General features: G+C 40.3%; 1 long non-coding RNA gene across 3 annotated transcripts in view; it reads left to right on the plus strand.

The window, feature by feature from the left end:
- The window catches only part of LOC137858589 (uncharacterized), a 130,618-nt gene that overhangs the window by 37,146 nt on the left and 68,830 nt on the right, over positions 1–24,642 (plus strand). The window lies entirely within an intron of this gene.

Genomic DNA, 24,642 nt, shown 5'->3' on the forward strand with positions numbered 1-24,642 from the left:
AGTGACCAAAGCCTTGGCATGCTTCTGTCAATAGATCTATTCCAATTTATAGTTTCTGATGGTTGGGCTTGGCACTTTAATCTAGCCATTGTCAATTCCAGTTCTGTTTTTATTAATCATACCGGTGATGTCTGAATAAGTAACTCCAGAGAAATTGGATTTAGGAGGCTGGGATTAAAGAATAAAGTGTACAAGTACAAACTGATGAACAGAAAGATATATATTGGTTCTTTTTAGGTAATATGTATTGCTGCATACGCCTTCAAGGTATCTGTTGAGCAATTTAGCTGTGTTTTCTGGCAGCTGTCACTAGTATCATCCATCAGAACGAGAGCCTTGGCCGACAACTCTTTGCTGAGATGCTAAAGGGATGTGGATTTTAATTCTGGGCGGTTTCATATGACAGACAGCATGACAGATGAATGCCAGAAAGGCCTAGGACTATGCTAGAATTTGCACAGTTTCAAGTAAATAATTGGGCAATTTTTCAAGTAAAAGAAACAGCTGGACTGTTGCTGTAACTTCTGTGCACTGTTATTTCCAGGTTTAGGGTGGTTTTTACCAGCTTTGTTCAAGCAAGTCGTGAGGGTTGGTATTGAGAACTCAGGGACTGCAAACCCCAGGAATCTGAGATTTGTAGGAGCATCTCTGCTTTCCCTTAGCCTCTTTTGTTCATTACGTACACAGAAGTACCTGGATATAGGTGCAAGAAACCTGTATCACCAGGAAGTGTGGTGTGAGGATGAAAAGGAGGGGAGAATAACAAGTATTGCCTGCAAACACATACTGAACTTCTTGGAATGACAAGGTAAAGAGACATTGTGGGAGAGCTGATGGCATCCACCCCTGACACAGACATTTTCTGCCCATGCCAAATGGAGAGGTTATGGTCTTTTATATTTCCTTAGCTGCCTGACATTTTTTCCCTCTTTTATATATTAAACTTTCTGTTCTCTCATGAGCTCTTTGGCTGCCAGGTTCAAAAGCAAACAGATTTACTTAGGAATCTAATAGATAGGTCTTTGTTAACCCAATTTACTTTGACTTGATTACAATAAACTCCAAACTCCAAAGCAGATTAGGAAGCATCCACGTGAGCAACTTGGCAGGTAGGAGGAAGCGATGAGGATAATGGCATATAACTGCAAGGGCATTTTCATTTGCATCAATATTAAAAAAAAAAAAAAAAAAGCTGTGCTTCATCAACTTCACACAGGCTCTGTTTAAAACTATGGATTGCTGAGTGTGCCCATTAGGACGGAGGCTGTTTGCGTAGCCATGAAATGCTTTAGTCGAATGGGGCAGGCATAGATTGTACTTTCACACAGAAAGAAAAGGTTTTAACACAACTGGAGGTTCTCTGCAAGTGAATTTTACATCTCCAAAAAGTAATAATTGAAGCCATCACAGGTCTGGTATCAGCTGGAGTGCAGCACAGTTGGCCTCAGGCTGATTTCTCTACTTAAAATTTAAAACTAGGAAATTGCTGAGCTTCAGCCTGCTCTAGCTCCTAGAGGTTTCTGTTGCTCCAGTGTGAGGCAGCTTGAGGATTACTGGGGGCCCTTGCCAGCAAATGCAGCGGGGGGGACCCTCCTCTAACCAGGGAGTTTACAGTGTTTAGGCATGTGCTGATTTTCTTTAGGTATTTACAAGAGAAAGTAATGTTTGCCTGCTTAAAATCTGCAAGAATGTTTTCTCCACCTCTTGTAAGTCTTTGATACGATATCAAGATAGGAATGTTGCATCCATGGTACTACAGTAAACACACAGCTTTTGTTCACTTCGATCTCTCCTAGAAGTGCTGGGTGTATAAAGATGCCTTGAATAAAACTGTTATCACCTTAAAAAAAATAAAAGGCTAAAAAAAAAAAGAGGAAAAAGAAGAGGAGGACAAGAATGTCTAGTGTTTACAGGTGTCCAATTAAAGGACTAATTTTTGAAAATGTTGATTACTCATAGTGAAAAAAGCAAGTAGCCAACCACAGCTAACACTTCTAAAAACCTTTAACCTAATGTATAAATTTATTTTATCAAGAGTATTAGATGTGGTGTTTATAATGTTTTTGTCTCTAAAATAACAAAAAAAAATCTATTTTGTTGAAAGCATTTTGCTTTGTATCTCTCTTGAATTGACTTTAAATTAGTGAGGCTCTTATAACGATTGCTGTAAGAGAAATGGATTGAAGCAAACAGATATTTTTAAAATAGGTCTCTGAAATAACCTACATTTTGATTTTAAATGTTTAAAATATTACAGCATACTTTCTGTATGCGATAAAGCAGCCACGTACTCTGAATTATAAATAGGTAAGGCTGGAATTTCGAGCAGGTTAAAAATTGCAATATTTTCTGATTTTCACCCTGAATTAAAATTGCAAAACTACGAGGAATGCAATTATTTCTGTAGAACAAAGAAGTCCAGTTCAGATATCTAACACTTACAGGTCTGCACTGTATCTGGGATGGCTGCTGTGGAGGGAAGGAATCAGCATCTCTCTGGTGGAGGTGCCCAGCATGAGGAAGGTGGCGGAGGCTGTGATAGTGCCAGAGAAGGTGAGGGAAGAGTAGGTCCAGGAGCAGAGCCATTGCTGGGGGCTCAAGGTGGCAGGAGAGGGAAGACTTTGTGTGCCTCTGGTGCTGCTCAACCCAGGAAGCTGCCCAACTAGAAAATAATACTGGAGGGACAAACTCACCCTTCAAGGACAGCCCTGAGAGGGGCATGTTTTTCAACTGTTTTTAATACATCTTTTCACCATGTTTTCTATTTAAACCGACACCTTGTTCTAGTTTATTACTTTAGTGTTCTGATAAATGTCTTTTGATATCCTTTGGCCCATATGTTTAAATAAAAAAAAAAAAAAAAATAGGGGGGAAAATGTGTGAACAGTTGGTGGCTGAGCAGGTGGCCAGGGCTATTCTGCTGAGCTGCATTTCCTGAGATGCACAGTCTTCCTCACCCCTCTGAGACACCATGGCAAATCACACCAGCATCAAGTAATTCTGAAGTGACCCAAGGTAAAATGTAATAATAGCAATCAAACTCTGAATTTGAACTTTGTGCTTCCCAAACTCATTAAATTAAAGGATTTCTATGTGAAACTGTTCAGTACACTCAATCTTTTTTCTTTCTCTTCCACACTTTCTCTTTCAGCCTTTCCTTCCTTTCCTTCTGTGTTTTTTTTTTTTTTTTCCTCTCTCAAACACTGCCTACACTATATGTGGCACACCTGAAGAGTGAGCTGGTAAGGCTGCAGTGATGGTGCCTTGTAGGCAAACCCAGACCTCTCATGGGACAGCAGGAATCTATCACAAACAGCCCCATGGAACAAGAGTGCAAAGCCTCAGAAAGAAAGGTGGTGGTGTGCTCAAGAGGCCTTCTGACCTTTGAGAAAATCCCTGATGCATGATTGCTTCTTGGTAATGATGGTACCAATACTCTTTGTGTACCTTTGGAATTGGAGGAAGGAAGATTTGAAACTTTTTGAAAGAGACATGAGCAAAACTATTCAGTGTATTGGAGCTTAAAAAAAGAGAGTGTACAAAGCAAGAAACTCATAAACAAAATCCTCTCAAGGTCTTGCATTTCTGGTTCACTGGTGTAGATGTATAAGCTTCCAAGTGTGTATATGTGAGAGTTCTGTTCAGATAATTTAGCCTGGTGAAGAAAAACGGCTTCCTACACTATGCTTTAGTCTGTGTCTCAACATCTGTGATCTATCCTAGCTCTTTAGTACTTTTCTAATAAATGTTTGGGTTTGCTAAAATTTGGGACTTTGTAAGACTTAATTCTTGCAATGGTCTTCTGGACCGTGTGGTACCCTAGATAGGAGGTAGCATCTCCAGCGTGCACAGGGCTGTCAGAAGTGTACAAGGCGCCTTGTAATCTCTGCCAGGGAGATGACAGAAATGGGAGGTTTCCATTTGTTATCAGGGAGGTCAATGATGCACTAGGTTTATGTTGTTTCTTTTTTTTTATATTCTTTTTTTTTTTTTTTTTCCTGAAGTTACTTAAAATCTCTTTACTGGGTGTTATTCATACTGAAAGTCATCAGCAGTAGAGCATATACCAGAAGGTTTGAGACAACTTGAGCAAATGGGCAAGCACCAAGGAGCTCGTGCTCAAGAGCAGCCCACGGCCGTCCCCTTCGGTGCCACCTCTGCTGGGTGCTGCAGAGCAGGGGCCAGCTCGTGTCCCCCCACAGCTGTGAACGGCCTCCGGGAGGTTGGTTGCTGTGCCCAGCCTGACAGCCTCAGTGGAAGAGGCAGCCACAAGGTCTGTGCATTCTAATAAAATATTTTATTCATAAATTCATAAACTGAATTACAGCTCCTAGATACTTTTTCATTTAGATTCTTTTTTGCAATGTCGCTCAGCTATAGGGACAGAACAAAATCAGTGTTTATTTGAGAAGTGTCATAAAGCATTAATCTTTGTTTAATATTGCTATGGCTGACTGGCTCTGAACACAAAATGAGTAGCCTGTGAAGTTAAATGTTAAATCTGCCGTGCTCTTCTTCACGTAGCTTTTGACACTGCTGTACCTAGCAGGGCAGTTCTCCTGTTATCATCCATGGCTGTCAGATCATGAGGTGTTTTACTGATCACCAGAACCAAAGCCAGATAAAACAGTCCCTGACAAAATTCAACTCACAATGATACGGCAATGAAAGTTAGATAATGAACTGTAACATTAAACAAACACAATTCTTCTCTGGTCAGAAAAAGGCAAGCAGAAATTGGTGCGCAGGGACTGTTGGTGGGAAGCACTTGGGGCCTTTGCCTACGGGCAGCCGCCATTTTGTCCGCGTGTCCCGGCTGCTGCTGGCCTCAGAGGGGCACGGCAAGGGGAGGAGCAGGTCGTCAGGCGTCTGTCCTGGCTTTTCGCTGCTCTTGTTTTGAAAGAAGGCTGACGTTTCCTAGAGAAAGGGAAACAGCTTATCAGCTCTTTTGTTAGCATGAAGTACCCTCGTTATCTTTTTTTTTGTTCTCAGATGTTGGCCATTTTCACCTCATCGCACGTCAGTGCTGAGGTGATGCCCGCCATTTTGTTGTCAAGGCTGGAGGCAGAGCAAGAAACGGCCTCGGGGCAGGGCTGCCCTGGCACCCGGTGGCTCGGGGTCCTCTCGGCTTAGCATTCCTCTTTCCTTTACACGCCTTCCTATGAAAAGTTTAATGCCTGTCTGCCTTTGATACCACAGGTGCTTTCAAGCAGGGCCATAAGTATATTTCTATGTGGCTGAGGTTGCTCCAGGAGGAAGGTGGTTTCCTCAGATTTCCCTCAGGGCCAGGGAGAGAAAAGAAAACCTTGTATGTCCCAATGAGTGACTTTGGAAACCTTGCCTGTGCAGAACCTGTCAGCACTTGATGTGTTGTCTTTGTAGGGCCCAGCAGACGGACAGATGCAGTTAAGCTTGGAGAGAACTGCTTGGTTAAGGTTAAAAAGATTGAACCGGGCTCACTGCTGTATCCAAGAGTTTGTTGCTTTTCCCACAGATCAGCTGCTATGAGAATATTTACCTAGGATTTCTAGTGAGTGACTGTATTTTTGATTTGAAGTCCTTCATCTTCCCATTCTGTGCACTTCACCAGCAGCATCTGAACTCCCTGATACACAGCATTTGCCTTGAAAGCGACCCATCATTGCCCACTGGGATATTCTTATTATAGCTGTCCTAACCCCACCTGGTATTGTACAGATTGAATTCTGCTCATCAGCTGAGCCCAGCCAGTCTAACCACAGATTTAAATAGAAGGAGAAGTGTAATGAAACCCAAAGGCACCCTTACGGTTGTGGCAGGCAGTCCATTCCTTAAAGTGACAAGCTTTACCAAACCAATTTTTCAAAAGGGTGTGAGGGCAGGGCTTTTCACCTCTGATGTGCAGGCCCTGAAAGCTAAATTGACCATAAGGTCCACTAAAGCTGACTGATAGTAGGTTTGCATTTACTGTATGTACTTCCTCATGAAAATAATCAAGGACTCTCAAAAAATAAAACCTGAAAACCACTGGTACAAGGTAATATTTTACTGTTTGTCATAGATCTGTTGATATTACTGGAAACATGCCGCACCTGGAGCCTTTTTGTATCACAAAGAAAGTGCAGAAATGTCCCTGTTTGCTCAATATTTCTTTTGTGCTCCCTCTCTTTTATTCACCCTACCATTTTCTGAGTAGGAGTCCACTTTCCTGTACCACTTCTCCAATATCTTCTTCCTAGGACATGGCATCACATCATTCTGGACCTGTATAATAACCTGTTAAATTGTTAGTGATGTTTTCTGATCAGTGTGTTTTGGGGACACGAATCCAAAAATATGCAGCAGCTTCCCAGCCAGTTACCCAGGAATTTCCTGCTCTGAAACTGTCCCTAGATAGCAGACGGCTCATGAGGGAAGATCAGTTGTATGCCTTCAAGCCCAGGGAAGAGGTGGCTGGGCACAGGGGATAAGGCAAAGCAGCAGTGCTCCCTCCAGCCAGGGGAGCCCTAAAGGAGCCCTCTGCTCCCATGGGGATCCAACAGGTCTGGGGAAGCCTTCACCTCACACACCTTGCTCCTTTGCTTGGGCATCCTGGGACTAGAAAGGTAGCAAAATATAGCTACCAGCTTCCAGAAGAGAATTAGAAAATAAAAATCAATACCATAGTTTTTGGTGAGTAGTGTATCGGGTGTTCCATTTTCAGCAGAGATGGCCACAGAGCTCTTATCTTAGTAGCAAAGAAGACTTGTCTTTAATTTGCACCTCATTTGCTTTCCAGAAAATGAGTGGGATAGTCTGCATCTGAAACTTGAGCATTGGTTGTTATTACAGGTTGTTATACTTTACTTCCTTTGGAAAATTTTCATGGATCAATGAATAAGCATCATGAGAGTGGGGGCCCCAAACAGCTGTAAGGATCACTTCACGATCCGTGCAGCTACCATGTCACAGCGTCACTTCTGGGGAATGACAACATTTTCGTTTGAGCTGTGCAGAGAGTTTGCTGTCTTTGTGCTTGGGCAGCGTTAATTGTTTGCACAGTTAATTAAACCATGGGTGAGGTATTCTGTTAAATATCCATGTGTAATGCACATATTGACTGTTTCAAGGTGAATACTTTTCTAAATCATGAGCTATTGAATGTTGACTCACTGTGGTCTATTTTCTCTAATAGGCTTGAAGCTTCTCCCTATCGCTTGTTGTGATAGTATGCCCTCCCCCCCCCCCCAAAAAAAAAAAAAAAAAACTCTCAAAATACAAACACCAATGGGTGTTTTGAGAATCACTGTGCAGAAAGAGATAAAGAGATCCTCTTGCGTACACGTGTAGGTCAGTATTTGGCTGGTGTTCACCTCTGTGTTAAACAGCCCTTGGGTGTGTGCATGGAGGCCTGGTAGGCCCCAGTGTGCCCACCAGTCATGCCATCCAAGTACAGCAGAGGACCAGTGTCTCTTGTGGGGTCACAGCTTTGCTTTTTTCCAGCACTCTGACTTCATATGAAAAGATCCAATAAATGATTTTTTTCCGTATGAAGTGACCAAACTATAGTTTGGTAAACATCTGCAAGCTCTGCAAGAATTCTTAGTGTGTAACAGAAGCCATAAAGATAAGCGAGTTTTTCTGGCCTCACCTGATATAAAATGCATCATTCCATGCAAAGCCTCCACTCAAAATATACTTTATATCATAGCATTCATTCAGAAGCAAACTGATGAGGAAAACTAGCTCTCAGATGAAATTTCCTAACTCATTATACATTCAGAAAGAGTTACACATTTGAAGAAATTAATTCAGTTCTGTAGTTTAGTAGAATCTCCTGGTAACCCAGGCTATGGTTTGAGCTACGTACTTAAAGTGAAGTCAGGGAAATTATTAATCCATATGTATTTGTGTGACTCTGTCCATTGGTCAACATCAGGTGTAGGATCATATATGGGACATCCATTTTTAGCTGAAACAATTATAAAAAGAGACCTCTTTGGCTTTAAGGGATTTTACCTTGAATTGTAATAAAAGTAGTAGTGAGATTCAAACCCCAATAGCAATTTAAGAGACATAATTCTATAAAAACTGATTTCACTTTATTTCAATGGCTTTTTTTTTTCTCACCAGTATGGAAAAAAAAATCCTCTGTGAATTTAAATGGCATTTAGAGCATTTAAACCTATCTATTGAATGATAATTGCTGCATTCAAAATTCATGCTCTCTTCATCACGCATAAGCAATAAGATGAGAAAGGAGAGTGTTTAGAGAAGAGCAGATACTGCTGGTTGCCACTCAGCTGAGGGAGGAGGGATGGAAGAAACTTGCCGAGACTTACAGCACAGCAGAAGGTAAAACACTGTCCATGGTTTTCCCAGGTCTGTTTCTGATAAGAAGCTGAACTCCTGCCCTCAGGAAGGAGATGTTAAAGAGAGATGAAAGCAGCAGCCTTTGCCTCTGTCCTTCCTTATTTGACCTAGAAGTCAAAGTACTGAAAAAGACTGTGTGGTGTAACCTCGTAGGTGTAAGTTGTGTGGTCAGACCATCCTTGGAGCAGTTATCAAAATCCTGAGTTGATTCTCACAGGCAGAATTGGTAGAATTGCACAAAAATCAGTCTGCAAAGAACTCTGCTTGTTAGACAAAAAAATAATAATAATAAATTTTCTCCAGGCCATGTGGGAGAAGAACTGTCTATGTAGAGTAAAAAGTGAATCCTCTTCCTTTGGCTGCTGAGCAGGGGAAGGTCACGCCTTCACAAGCCTCCTCACCTTTCTTGCTTCTACCAGAAAACTGCCACTAATGATATGAGCTCCTGTTGTTTTGTAGCCGCTTCTAGAAGTATGTTTGGACTTGATAATCAAGTAGGGAGGTGTGGAAATGGCTAAGCAGAAGTAACAGCTAATAAGCGAAGACAGAGATGAAAACAGAACCTGAAATGTACAGTTTCTGACCACACTGATGAAAAGTTAGTTGTTGTGTTTTTTTTTTTTTTTTTATCACAGTCTTTGCTTATTAGCTAGTATCTAGTCCTGCTCATTATTTTCCAGACTGAGTGTGAAGTTTTATTTTATCTGTCGATGAGCTAAACTTTTAATTAACTTTCATATTTGCCTTAAGTTAAGGCTAATGACTCTCAGAGGAATTGCTTACAAATCCTTAAAGTTTTGAACAAAGGGACCAGAGAAAAAGCACCAAGCTTCCTTTGAAAACCAACCTTTCTATTAGAGAACAAAATCAAACATAAGCAACTTGAAACTGGGAAACACACAGGGTATTAATATTCATCGTTAAAACAAACTGAAAGAGAATTTAAATCTGTGTTGACCCCAGAGGATTTTTGTTAGGAATTTCAGAAAGATTAGCAAATTATGTTAATGATTTCAGTACATGGTCTCTAAACTGGAGGGAAATTGTTGGTGTTTAAATCAAGAGTTTCTCTGAAGTATTAAATACTTTGCTTAATGTTACTTGTTTTGATATAGACATTTAGAAACAAATTATAGTTTGCAATAACTTTTACAGAACATCATCCGCTTGTACAGATTTCTTTTCTCTTCCTTCCTCCATATCGTCATATCTGCTTATGTTAATGGGAGTCAGAGCTAGCTGTGTGCCCAAGAAGGCCAACAGCCTCCTGGCTTGTATCCGGAATAATGTGGCCAGCAAGAGCAGGGAGGTGATCGTCCCCTTGTACTCAGCTCTGGTGAGGCTGCACCTTGAGTGCTATGTTCAGCTTTGGGCCTCTCACTACAAGAAGGACATCGAGGCTCTGGAGCATGTCCAGAGAAGGGCTACGAAGCTGATGAGGGGCCTGGAACACAAGTCCTGTGAGGAGCAGCTGAGGGAGCTGAGGTTGTTTAGGCTGGAGAAAAGGAGGCTTAGGGGCGACCTTTTTGCTGTATACAACTACAAATGAGGACAGGAATAAGACAAGAGAAACACAAAATTTTACAAAGGCGTATAACTCGGTTATAAATCCTACAAGTTTGATGAGGGTTTGCCCCAGGGTGAAATTAGGAAATTAGCTGTGAAGGTTGAGCTACGCCTTTCATGTTTCAGCGGCTGACAAGAGCCCGTTGCTTTAGTACATATCCTTGAGATGGTAGTATGTTAAATGGCTGAGCATTACAGAGATGATGCAGAATAGGAAAAGAATGTGGCTTTGTACAGTATATTTGACAAAACTTGGCTGCAGCTCTTTTTTCTTTTTTTTTTTTTTTAAGTCAAGTAGTGGTGGTTTTTTTTCCTTCTTTCTTTCTGGCTCCTCTGATAGCATGTGTGCTTTCCTGCTCTGTTATTGACTTTGTTGCAAGCAGTCCTCCAAGCAGAATTGATTTATGATACACTTTGCAGCCATCCAGACAGCTTCCAGTGAAGTGACAAAGAAGTTCTGCTTCTGCACCCACCTAATCAATGAAACGCAGAGAAAGACCAGACAAAACAGAACCCCCACATGGAGCGATGGGATGCCAAATATCAAGTACAGTTCACAAAATCCGCGATGTAGCTCTTTTAGTTATCATATGAGCATAATATGCCTTTTTTCTATCCCCCTCCCTCCCCAAGGTAGGAATCTTTCTTTTAAGGAACAAAAAGAACAAAAGAAAAGCATGTATCTAGCCACAGATCAGTGTGTAGAAATGGACTCTCAGTTTGGCAACTGGAATATTAAAACCATCAGATCTTAATATACCAAAGTAAGCAACTGTTAGCTGTTTTCTCCATCTTTTACAACAAAGTACATTTTAAAGCTGAAAATTCTACAGATATCTGAATAATTAGCCAGTAATGGTTTGATCTTGCAAAGAACTGAGCCATGTGGTTCTGATCCAACAATTTTGTGAAGTGTGTATTTAATTGGAGTGTGAATCAACACTTCAATCCTTGGCACAAACCACATAATCAACGTTAAACATCAGTAAATATTTTGTTAAAATGAGGCCAAATGTCCTTTTCTGGTCGAATCAAGCCAAGAGAAACTGGAAGGGCTTTGTCACCCTCATACCTGTACGAGGATGATAGAAAGTTGTTGGTTTACATTAGAAGTTTCTTCATTATGTAGTACAGAGATGCACATCGGGATCTAAAATGAAGGGCATTGAAGGCAGCTCAGGCACTTGCAAGAATACAGGAGTCTGCAGTTCATGGATGAATTTTTGGGAAATGTTACGCCTCTTTGAAGTATCCCATTGCACGGCAGTGCCTATACCAGATAAAATGGCTTCATTCTGCAGTGGAGTGCACTTTTTCCTTAAACGGAAGCTACAATCAGATTTTGAAAATACCTTTTTCCTTTCTACCACATGGCTCCATTTCCACAGATTATATATAGCACTGATTATTTATGCAAACGGTATTGATAAAATAGTTATGTACCTGAATAACAACCTGATAACCTGATGTTAGGGAGACTTATTTTCCAGAGCAGTAAATCATCACACAACTTCATCCATTTACTCAGACAAGCATGTCCTATTATATATGGTTTATATCTATGTAGAAATCTCCAGCTGGTATAATTTCAGCTTTCAGGGTGAAAAACTTCACTATTTATTGAATAAATGGTAGTTCTTTAAAATTATCAGCAGACATTCATACTCCCTAACAATGTAAAAACCAGTTGAATCTCTGTAGTTATGGCTGTAAAGGGAAGATACGTCTGGATTCACGTGATATTCATGAGCTCAAAATTTACTCATAGATCAAATCTTTGGAAATCCTATTAAGGGTAGCACCTTGAGATGTCATGATTAATCCATACTAGTCCTTCAGGAAATCTTTGTGTAGTCACTTTGAATGCCTCAGTAATTAATTCCTCAATGTCATTTGGTTTGACTCAGGAATATAATTTAGGCTGTGCTGGAAATAACTACAGTGAGAAGGACATATGACAATTATGGCTCGTTTATGCTTTTTTATTTCTGGTGTAGTTCTGATTTTTCTTAGGACTTTATTCAGGTTTTGATACTTTATCACTCAGTTATGTACATTAAAATGGAAATATATATTTTTTTAACTGGAATAAATCCGATTGTGGGATAAAATGGAAAACCTGACCATTACAGATCTTTCAGGGTGGGACAACGGGCTGGTTCATTTAGTCTGGAAGTTAATGTACCTACAATTAAAAATACAGAATAACGAGAAATCTGAGAAGAGTTGTTCTTACTAGTTGATCTTCCCAATTTGTGATTCTTTAACCCAAACTACCCCAATTTCTAGAAAACAAGACGTATAAGGAGCAGCTGAGGGAACTGGGGCTGTTTAGTCTGTAGAAGAGGAGACTGATGGGGGAGGCCTCATCGCTCTCTACACCTGCCGTTCCTGGAGGTGGTTTCTATTCTTTTATCTGGGACTGTTTTTAAGCCCATTCAGTTTTGCTGGAAACATGTTGGATTTTACAGACATTCACCTAATCTCATCTGATTTGGGCCTTGTCCTGACTGTTTTGCCAACAATGTTCGGTGACTTTGGGCCTTCCTTCTCCAGGATCTTTCCAGAGCCGAGAGTCTACTCAACTCAAATTCGAGTCTACTAGATTAGAATTAAAACTTTTAATGTCATGAATCTCTTGGACTCAAATCCCTTAGGAGGTGAACCGTTTCATCTATAACATTTGGTTAGACTTAAAATACTGCTTGTAGAGCTTTACCCACTATCATACACACAACTAGAGAAAACTCCCCCCAAAAACAAGGGTATGGGATATAAATAGGTAAAGAAACAACTGCTGTGCATAGGATTCTGGGTTTTAGATAGCAACATGGTTGAAATTCACAGTGTGTATGTATGGGTGCACGTTACACTATCTGTGTATTAACAGAAATAGATATATGTAATGCATATATATGCTTGCATGCAAATACAGAAATGTGTATATCTGGTTTAAATATTTACACGTGCTTTGTCTATGTATATTATAAGTGTAAATATTCAAACTAAACATACATTTATGTATTTGTGCGTGTCGGTGTGTTTTTAAGGGGACAGAAAGAAGTCAGGGACTTTGAGCAGTGCAGATTAGCACACTGCTTGCTTCAGAGAGGAACCAAGGAGAGCAAACACTGCACGTGAGACTTGTTACTAGCTCAAACACAGATGCCAGTGCTGCAGCCTGGGCTGAGCTGACCCTCCTGATATGAGAGCCACAAGGGGGAAAGTAAGCATGTTTAGGACGTGGCTAAGCAGAGTTTGGAGCTGCCGTATTGTTACTCTGCCCTAAGATGCTGCACGCCCTGCTTTGAAAATGATGGCTTGGGGCTGCCATGCTGTACTGCTCGGTGGCAGGGCTCAGGGTGTCCTTACAAAGGAACACGTTCCTTCTCATTTTAGTATATTTTTAAAACGATGGGTTATTAGTGAGCCTAAATTTGTAAAAGAAATTATTTTCAAGTGAACAAAAAAGGGCAAAAACCCAAAGAAACAGATTTATTACTCCTATTTTAGATATCGTGACAGGTTTTTTAGCACATTTCCTTTCTGAGGTGCAAACCCCAGCTTTATTACTCAAAAATCGACTGCTTTCAGATGTGTGTTAAGATGATTTTATGAGCAGATGGCTTTCCAAGAACTGTGATAGCCTGATCCATAAAACACTTCCATGCTTGATTTACTCTTGCTTCATTTATAAACTTAGAGAAAAGCAGACTCTTATGCTCATTGTCAGGTTGGAAAATGAAGAACCGAACTTCATGAGGCAGCAAGCATCTCTGCTGGAAGATTTAGCGTATAAAAATGATTTCAGTACCTGTCCTGATGCTGTTGCTGTCCTTTTTGTGAGACACTTGCACCTCTTCTAACTCAGGTTGCTATGTTCTACAAGAAGGAGGTATTGTTCTGCTTTATGGACTCTGAAGGAAGAATATCCTACTCTTGATAGTGTGGAAGTATCCTCGGTGTTAGAAAAAAGAAAAAGAAAAAAAAAAAGAAAAAAAAAAATGCTGTTCCTTGACTGAAAGAATTTACTGCATGGGTCACCAGCCACTGGAAGCCACACATGCGCAGGGGGTTGACCTGTATTTGGAGGAGAAAAACAAAAAGATCTGTTTGAAATGTAAGGATGCTCTCCTCTGCAGTGACAAGGTACCAGTTGCTACTTTAATAGCAGCAGCAGAAAAAAGCGGGGAAGACAAATGCTGACACACTGCTGACTTCGCAGAAGCATGCTGTGTCCATGTTTATTTGCTTTTCCTCCAGGCTTTTATTATATTTTAGAATTTATCTATTTCTATTCTGATTGATTTTCCATAGTAGTGAAGGCTGGATTAATTTCGTTGTGTGGGTCATTTGATGTATCAAGAGACAAATTTTGCCTGTTAGACATGGTTCAGAGGAGACAATGCAAGTCTAAATGTCTGAGGTTTGGCAGTTTACAAATCAATTATTTCAGTTAGGTAGCCAACTGCTGCACCAACTGGGAAACAGATTATATCAGATTACTGCACTTTTAATTAGCCGATCGTGACAAGCAAGGTTTGAAGAGGAAAAGAAATCAATCAGGAGCTGCCAAACTTGGTCAGCTGAGCACACAGCACCGTTATTGAATTTTAGATGTTGTTCTGAAGCTGAACTTGATCTCCTGGGCTCCAGCAAGGGGACCTGCCTCACACGAGTGAGCCGTCTTAGAGCCAAAGGTTATTCTGGAGCAAATATTTCCAAACATTTGTTATAATTAGCTTCTGACAAGATCTGTTGCAAAGCAGAATTTTGTTTGTGGGAAGGAGGAAGGGGGCACGTTGCATGAGGGCTGTTCCCACAGTGATGTGGTGGAGCAACAAATGCCTCCGCATACAAGAAATGTGTGTGGTTGGGGAAAAATATTTGCTTTGTATGTGTGGAGGCCAGCTTGTGTGCATAGACGAGGACATTTTGGCCAACAAATTTTAGAGATGCTTTCCTCACCTCTTCAAGGGACTGAATTACTTCAAAACTGAACCACTGTTTGCTTTTCTATCACAGTTGGTTTATAAGTAGGTAACTCTAGTGATCCAAATCATACAGTCCTATAAAACAAAACTTAGGGTATGATGTCTTAGAACCGGATTCTCTTATGCCTTCACCTCACATAGTCGTTTGCTCTGCAAGCTACATATACAACAGCCTTACACCGAGATGGTCCTGCATTGTGCAGGCAAAGGGGAGTCAAGATTTGCAGCTCAGCTGAATTACAACTTAAAAAATAATAAAATAAAATAAAATATGAGGACACAGGGAAAGTTTCTTTGCAGGAGTACACAGAGCAATGTGTCAGTTGGAGGTTAAATTTTGGGAAGCCTTGTTGACCTAAGAAAGTCTTTCACTGATTAAAAAAAAAATTATAATTGACTTGAAATCCATTAATAAAGCATAAAATTATGAAATAAAATCACAGATCTAGATGGTCACGTTTACATGAAGAAATAGAGGAAGAATATGTCTGATTTTCTTTTCGCTTTTTGCATTGCTTTCTGAAGTAACTCTCTTCAAAAATTGTTTTTACATCCTTTGATCATTTGCACATGTATGCAGTCTGATTTGAACATGATTTATAGATTTAACCACAATAATTGTATTTTTACTGAAGCAAAGGCCTCAGTCTTGCAAACACGTGATTTATTTTCCAATCAAGTGAAATATGCATATCTTCATAAATCAAAACTTATCAAAATGAAGATTAATTTTACTTCAGTTGCAGCATGGCTGGAGTTTGGGTCTTATTCCCAAGTTCTCATAACTTTGCAGCTCATGGTAAGGGGATGTAGCTGCTGCCCTGTGTCCCAGCTCTCTGCTCCGAACTGCTGAAGTCCCACATTGCTTCAGATGTGTTTCAGTACCTAATACCACACTAACCTTATCTGAATTTCTCATTCTTTGGTTTGGCAGCCAACCTGAGGCATAATATCCATCAACTTTTGGCAGAATGAGTTTCCATTTTTAACTCTGCCCATTTTTAAGGCTCAGCTTTTTCCTTAGATGCAGGTACCAAAGTATTCTTATAAGGCCTTTGTGCACGTTGGAACTAAGATTATCAGGATGTATGTCTGACCTACAAAGGAAGGTAAACGCAAAATGCCTTCTGGTTTAAATATGAGATAGGACCTATGCATCTTTGTTAAAATGATCCTCAGATTAACAGTAAATCCTCAATTAATCCTCAGATTAACTCAATTCCATCACCTTTTCTGACTGTGACCAGAACATTGAATTAAGAAGTGCCTATCACTTGTTTTGCTGCCAGAGATGTGCACTGGGCATTGGAGAAAAAAAAAAAAAAAAAAGGATTGCAAGGGTTAAGCCTTAGTTTTTGGAGGTTGGAATGAGCTTATTTTCCGTGGGGAATAACAGTCAGCAGTTTGGGAGGCCCAATGCTTAAATCCATCAGGCAGTCACTATAAATTAATAGCATTTCACCAAAGACCATATGTTGTAACATTTGAGGGCCAGGGCACAAGTGTTTTAATTTGGATAAGACGAAATGGAGTTAAAACTGATGGACTGGTGGGGCCAGGAGGCAGCAGGACGGACAGACAGACAGAAGGCCACTCGTGATGGAAAAGCACGGAGAGGGCCACGGGTGCAGGTGGACGTTCAGTACAGCCAGCTCCCTGCCGTGGTCTGTCGCCTGCTGACAAACAACTGCTGCCAAATTACCAGGAAAAAAATAAATAAATAAAAACATTCTCCCGTAGTTTGCCCTCATTAGTTTTTAATTGCACAGTTCCGAAAAGGTGTTGAAGAGGTGCTAATTTGAGGCAGCCTTTGGGCAGCCCTGCAACAAACATCTGGGGCTTTCTCCCAGTCAGAGAAGTAGTTGCTGTAAGGAAGAATAATGCGTATGACCAGCTGTTCAAAATCTTGTATTATATGCTGAGCACTTGAGCACACAGAGCACTGAAGCATACTGTTCACTTTGTCCTCTATAGCTGGGAGAAGTTTAAAGCTGAAATTCCTCTGCGCACCCTCACTGCTGCTCCATAAGCCCAATTTCTGTAGTGGGATTAAAGTGTTTAAATGGTGCTTTAGCTTTAGCATGTGTTTGTAGGAAAACAGTGGCTTAATTCGTATCTTTGTTTCTGGGCTGGATGGTCCCTGGAGAGGTTCTCTCCAACACCGTTTATAGAGGGCTTCAATTTTCAGGAAGACTTCTCGGTTCTGGGGAGTGATAGCACCTGTAACATTCGGTTTGTTTTCCATCTTCCAACACAGCAAAAAAAGAAAGCAGCTGGCATGGTTTTAGAGCATAGTACAAGCAACACATGCCTTCAGACCAGGGACTTGTGAGGTCTCACCTGTGCAGCATGTGTCGGGTAAAACCCTGCACAAAGTATTTGGAAGTGATGTTTGTCTCAGAACAACGTGAGGATTTTCCCTTTGGCATAGTACAAATTTCAGTTTATTCTGTGAGTCAGGATGACTTCACAGTGCTTAGCCCCATCCTTTGCTGTGGGAAAGCACTCCCAGAAAAGTGCTCCTATCTCTGCTCCTTTTGTCAGATTCCCACCACGTGAATGTCTCGTTGGGTTCTCGAAGGTGTCCCCTTGGTGTTTTCAATAAAATCTGTGTTAGTTATTCCTGGGCTTATGCTGAGATGTCACAGTTTCTCAAGATGCTACATTTTTTTCACTTTAGAAAGCCTTAAATTATTGTTCCAGTTTATTCAAAAAAAAGTTTTATTCAAACAGATTTTATTCTCTTAAGAGCATACCTGGAAAAATAAACTCTGTTTATGAGAACCTCTGCTAAAATAAACCTGTGTTAGCAAAGCAGAGCCCTGACAGCTCTGGGAAAATGTAACCTTGCAGAGGTGGAGGGCAGAACAGGAGAGAGATCTGTAAAATCCATTTTTTTTTTTAATGCATTATGGTGAGTCAAGGTCAAACCATTTTGATTTGGGTCATTTGTAATAGTAACATCAACAATGATGATACATTTCTTTCACTTTTTACGCTTTGAAATCTGTAGTACTGAAAGACGTTCCTCTAAATAAGTTTGCTGATATTGGATGCCTGCTTCTTGTCTAGCTGAAGCATTTCCTTTTCCTGGAATGTGTTTTCTTAAATAGGAGAGCAGAATACCAACAAAATTAGGTCAGGTTAATATTTCCAGTAAAGGAATTTTGGTCCAAGAAGGAAGATAGGTTTAGAAAGCCTGTTATCTGCCCTCTGATATGTTGTGCTTGGTCTAACACTTCAGGATTATGAAAATTAAACTGAATTTCATGTATGAAGACAAGTGTTTGGGGCTCATGGTTCTCAACTTGGTGTGTGAAGGGAGGGGGAAATTCAGCCAAAAATAAGACCACCTGCTCCAGAAGGAAAAGCACGTGCCATTATTAGTAGTAATATAATAATTAGTAACAATTGGTATTTTCTAAAGCTATAGGCAATAGGTGATAATTCTGAGCGTGGTATGAATTATTGCCTATAACTAATGAGAAACATCCTACAATTTTAGCATTAGGGTTGTTTTATTTATTTATTTATTTATTTCCCTTTACTGATGGGATACAGGAAATGAAGTTATGGAGGTTGTTTTGTGTCTTGACCATTCCCCAGTACTTCACACCTACACTTCCATATGTTTTTCTCTAATGCAGAGACAATTTTTCTATTCTTCGTTTTCATTTATGTTTCTGAGCTACAACTGTCGTGTGTTCCTCTCGGTCTCCCACAGTCTGGGCCCAGCAGGCAGGGTGCACACCTTCGCTCTAGTCCTCGTTCCTAGTAAGTTGTGCAAATCCTCAGGGAGAATCCTTGCCCAGTTTTATTCAGGTCCCAAGGTGCTGATCTGCTGCTGCAATGTTCCAAAATTGCTTGCTCTCAGCTTGTTCCGTATTCAGTTTTTCTTCGCACTGGAACAATTAGCAACATCACATAATAGTTTCAGACACCCTTTTACACTAAGAAATCTAATATTCTGAACTACTAATTAGCAAGTTTTATGTCCTACATTTGGTCTTAGCCATATAATATCCCATTTGTGATACCATGACATGGTGTTTTATGTACTTATGCATTTTGTGAATATTTTAAGAATATAAAAAAAAAAACATTTTTAAGTAGCTAATATTTAATTCAACTTTATTTACCTCATTTGATTGCTTTGGGAGATTACATGAGGTGATAAAAACTTCCCAGAAATCTTGTCCATGGGTCTAACAGTAAAATTAGTCCTATTCTCAGGCTGAGAGAACTGTTCTATATTTAGGTTTCCAATTAATACGTTAACATTTTTAACATGACTTATGCGTGTTCAATTAAGATTAGAAGAAAGTGGAAAATGTGTACTCATAAGGAAATAACTTTATTACTTCAAAAATTAAAACACTTGATTAAAAGGAGAGGAAAAGATCTTGAAACCTGACTTCCACTCTTCAAAGCTGCTTCCTTTATTTTGTCTGATTTGTTTAATTTCACTGTGGTCATGATTAAGTGCTAAGCCCAAGTGGACTCAAATGTGGACGCAAATGCTAATTATTCACGTTAGTGGAATGCTCTGAAGTGTTCCAGTATTACGTTATTGACTATATATGTTTTAGCAAGCTTCAGTCTCTTTAAAACAGCGTTACTTGTTCTGATCCACATCTTCCTATAAATTATTCCCCTCTGGTTTCTTCTTACTACTTCAGTTAACCTTATTTTTTGGTTCTTTTAATCTATGATTTAAAGTTAATATTCATATGCTGTTACATAATTCTTAGCTGGGGGATTAATTTTGTTGATTTGTAGCTCAATTTCATCCCTTATTTAAGAACATGGGGGTTGTTGTTAATTAAAAAAAATAAATAAATAGTCTGCCGATGTATCTTTCTTTTGTATGTTCTGTCTCTGCAATAGCTACCTTCCTTGTTGTTTTGCAATGTGATGGCTTGAAAGCAGTGAAACTTCTGGAGGAGCTCTCTTGGAACAAGAGTCACTTGCTGCTCGATAGCAAGCGGCGGCAGCTGGGGCACGGGACGTGTCCTGCTCCCACACACCCACGACTCTCATGAGGAGCGGCTGAGGGAGCTGGGCTTGTTCAGCCTGGAGAAGAGGAGGCTCAGGGGTGACCTTATTGCTCTCTGTAGGTACATTAAAGGAGGCTGTAGTGAGGAGAGGGTTGGTCTATTCTCCCATGTGCCTGGTGACAGGACAAGAGGGAATGGGCTAAAGTTGCACCAGGAGAGGTTTAGGACGAACTTCTTTACCGAAAGGGTTGTTAGGCATTGGAACAGGCTGCCCAGGGAAGTGGTGGAGTCACCATCCCTGGAGGTCTTTAAAAGACGTTTAGATGTAGAGCTTAGGGATATGGTTTAGTGGAGGACTGGTTAGCGTTAGGTCAGAGGTTGGACTCGATGATCTTGGAGGTCTCTTCCAACCTAGATTATTCTGTGAATCTGTGACCCAGCAGTGGGGCGCTTGGGCAGCATGCGAGACCAGGTGGCTTTCCATGTAACCTCGCTTAGCTCTGAGCCGGCGGGTGCTCTGGAGAGCAAGAAGTGTTTGGGTGCACACAGGGGAGACCTGACAAGGTTGGGAAGGCTCAAGGTTATCTGCAGGTGGTATTTTGCCTTGAATAAGGTTTGGCGTGGCTTCTGAGCACGACCTAATCTCACTGTTGATAGCGTTTCTTCTGGTTATTTAGAAGTGGATGAGAAAAGCTGTTATAAGGCTGTGGACAGGAAGGGGAAAAATCACAGTCTCAATCAAAAGCCCATTTTGACAAAATGCTATGACTAAAGCAAACTTTGAGGATTAAATTTATATAATTATGGGAAGTAACAATGCAGAACATAGTCATTTCTTTCGCTGCTGACTTCATTGTCTGAGTCTTTGTCATATGGCTAAGTCCTTTTTTTTTTTTTTTTTTTTTTTTTTGGCCCCTAGCAAAGAACTATTCATGGCAGACCAGGGAACAAATTGCTGCTTTTACAAGCTTGAAACTTTCCATCATTATGGGAAGGAAGTTCTTACTAGAAGAACACGCGAAATTGCTAAATGTACTTATGTGTGAGTGAGATACGTAGTACTTTTCATTAGATAAATTAGGACTATATTAGAGGTTAATTTTGGCTGAACCTTTGATGTGTGATAATTTCAAACTGTTGAAAGCAGCTCTTCAGTCCCAGAGTGCTTATTTCAGAGTGTCATTATTTCAAACCTGAATGAATGTCTGTCGTCGTGATTTCCCAAATCACCACTGTTTTTTGAGCTGTGCGCTCCAAGAGAACTAAGCACATTGGTCATTGCCTAAATATAATAACCAACTGTATCTTAAACATGTCCTAGAAAAGCTATGCTATATATAACTATACAAAGCTTATACAACGTTTTCCATTACATTTTCTTCCGTTTTCTTTTGTTGGTGTAGAAGTAAAGGACAACTGGAGGGGCATAATATACTGCAAAGCTCTAAACATCCGTGAGCAGAACAATTCCAGAATAAATTTGGTAACTTCACAAAGAAACTTTAGTTGTTGTCCACGTTTGTCAGTTCAGAGTGGCTCCTAGTTCCTTAGTATGTGATTGTGCCATTCATCTTTATTGACAACGGAATTGGTTCCAGAATCAACAGGGAAGTTTTAAAACCAATGTTAGGTTTTGTTTTTTTTTTCCCAGTTGGTGTTCCTCAAGGTGCAAGCAAGCTTCTTTTGATCACAACATATCTTAGTCTAAGGAAACTTTTATTAGATAAAAGTTCTTAAAACTTGTCTTTGTTCCAGGAAATTAAACAAACAAACTAAAACAAACAAAAACAACAACAACAAAATTGTTGGTGACAGATAGGGTTCTTCTCTGGTATTTCTGAGCCTGTATCATTTCTTTGTGCTACAGGAATTGAAATTAAAAACAACTTTTTTTGAACAGTGGAAAAGCGAATGAGAATCAGCTTCAGTAGCCAGCCTTATTTTGCACATTGTATCTTCATGTGAGGGGTGGCGTACATTTGAGTACAAAAAGATTTTGTACAGTGGTCGGCTGCATTTTATCTTGTTGGTCAAAAAGCGACTCAGTGACATGAGCACAGAATGCAAACTCCTCGTATGTGGCACAGACATTGTTTTAAAAAGATGTCACTTTATCCCTCAAAACTCAAGCAAACAAGCAGGCTCCAAAACATAGGCGGGACCAAATAGTAATGCAAAACAGAGAGTGTATTGCTGACTACCTGCATTATTTTTGACTTGGGCATGCTGTAATATTCTTTCACACTGTTTTTGCTTTTAAACTGTAGCAGAATAACTTTGGTAGTCATTGCCTGTGTCTCTGTTCTTGGCCTGTTCTCCTTATTTTCTAGCCAAAGCCGTCATTTCACATAGAAGTCCAGTCATTTACCTTTTTGCGCTTGTGAGTATTGTGAGTGAACTCCCTGAAAAATCTTTATCGGTTACAAAGGTGTTTTTTTTTTTTGTTGTCGTTGTTGTTTAAATAGCACACTTCGATCCAGGCTTTGAATTTAAGTTACTAAATTTTTAAGTTACTTGAACTTGTAATTTTTCCTGGGAAGGTTGTTTTGTAGTAGAGGTGATCCAGGACTAAAAACACTCCTGGTCCCATTTATTACTGTGTGCTGACTTTCCTGTCTTCTTTATGTAAGTCTGTTTATGCTACTAATTTATTAATTTTTACAGCTATCTCGAGAATCTGTGCAGCAACCTTGATGCTAGATTTGACCTAGTCTGATGCAACCTTGTGCATTAATCAGTTTTGCAATTGCTTTCTTTATGTTTGTTCACTCTTAGCTTGGCAAGTAGTGGGACCACTTAGACACCTTCAGACCTTTTCTTACCTCATTTACCTCATCGTGGCTTCTACACTTCAGGCCTGAGTGGAGATTCCAATCTGCTAAGGGTTTCCGTGCCAGACTTCTTGTATGGAGACTGGCCTTCAGGAACCCTTCTTCCTTCTATTTCTTCCTTCTGAATTTCAGATTCCTCTGCTGCACTTTTCACCATATTAGTGACCTGGTTAATGGGAGGTAGTGTGGATTGTCTGTTTTCTTTTGTCACTTTGTTTTGAATGCTCTTTTGGTGGTAATGATAGAATCACAGAATCATCGAATGGTTCGGGTTAGAAAGGGCCTTAAAGACCACCTAGTTCCAGCCCCCCTGCCATGGGCAGGGACACCTCCCACCAGACCAGCTTGCTCAAAGTCCCATCCAGCCTGGCGTTGGGCACTACCAGGGATGAGACATCCATAAATTCTCTGGGTATCCTGTGCCAGTGTCTCACCACCCTCAGAGTAAAGAATTTCCTCTTTATATCTAGTTTAAGCATACCCTCTTTTAGTTTAAAGCCATTACTATCTGTGTAATCAAATAGTTCGTGGCAAACTTATGTTTCTGTACGATCCCATTGTCTCAGTCCTTTAACAGTCCCCTTGCATAAGTGGTTTCGAGGCCCTATATGTACCTCAAAGGGAAAGGACATTATCCTACTATGTTTTTATAGCATCAAAGACAGTGGAGCATGATCAGAGTGGAGTCTACCTTAAGCAATGGATAAAAGTAAGAGAAAACCACGCTTTTGTACCTGTGTCATTGACTTCATTTCTGATAGACACATGGCAGTGAGGAATCAGGTGCCGGTCCCAGCACTGCTGGTTATGAGGAGGATGTGGGTGATGTGACCCTGTTACAGAGCAGGAATTCAGCTTCCCAAGCAAGAGCTGAAAGTAAGTATGGTAGGTTTACCAAATTAAGAAAAGAGAGTAAGACATCAGCTCTATAATCCCATTCATAGCAACGGTATTACATGTTCATGAATTTAGGGTTTTCCTCTTCAAAGGACCGCTGAAATGTACTAGCACATTATATTCAAAGTTCAGCCTTGATTTTTGATCCTGATCAAAGGGATACACTTCAAGTATTTTGACATCTAATCCTTTTTCCTCACTTTGATCGTTTCAAACTGAGGTACAAGTAACCACTTCCACTGCCTGTGTTAGCCAAGACTGAAAAGCATCTTATCTGCAGATAATGGATGCTGCTGCTTGGAACTTCATCCCCTTGATATTTGAGTGTAAAAGATGTCTCTCTTCTTTTGCCTGGGGTTTTTAACACTGTTGCACAGTATCATGGGAAAAAGAGGAAAAATCCAATCTACAAAGTACTTTTTAAAAGAAAAATCTATTAAATAATAATTTGGGGCCATCAGATATGAAACCTTCATAGGGTATGTGTGAATTCTGTGCAATACAGTGTCAATGAGGCCTTAGAGAGTAATAAAAGATTAAAACAAACAGGCGCTTTATTGTTGCAATATAAAATTTCTCATGAGATGCAATCATTAGGCAGATCATTACAGATTTTTTTTTTTCCTTCTTGTATCGTAAAACAGAACCGGCATTTACTGGGGCTGATATCTCGCACACTAAACTATCAGAAAGATTTATGGTGGCAGCAGAAGCCACATAAAAGTTGTGTGGTGTTGGAGTGCTATGGGATGGGCTCCAGCAGCCGGCGGCCAGAGGGCTCGCCAGAGTTCCCTCCAGTGCCAGTGATGGGGCAAGGGGGTCCTAACCCGTCTGCTGTAGTCACCTTCTGCTTTTGTCACCAGGCTGCTTTGAGAAGATAGTAAATTCCTGCAGCTGTGCCACTAGGTTGGCCTTGAAGAGGTAGCAGTACAACTGTGACCCAAAATACTTGTATGATATATCACTTGGGAAATTTGAGAAGAATAAATGCTGGGGAAAGTTATTTCCTGGTTTTATGTTTCCTCT

The sequence above is a fragment of the Anas acuta genome, chromosome 6, assembly GCF_963932015.1.
Source record: "Anas acuta chromosome 6, bAnaAcu1.1, whole genome shotgun sequence".
In the NCBI taxonomy this organism is placed as follows: domain Eukaryota; kingdom Metazoa; phylum Chordata; class Aves; order Anseriformes; family Anatidae; genus Anas; species Anas acuta.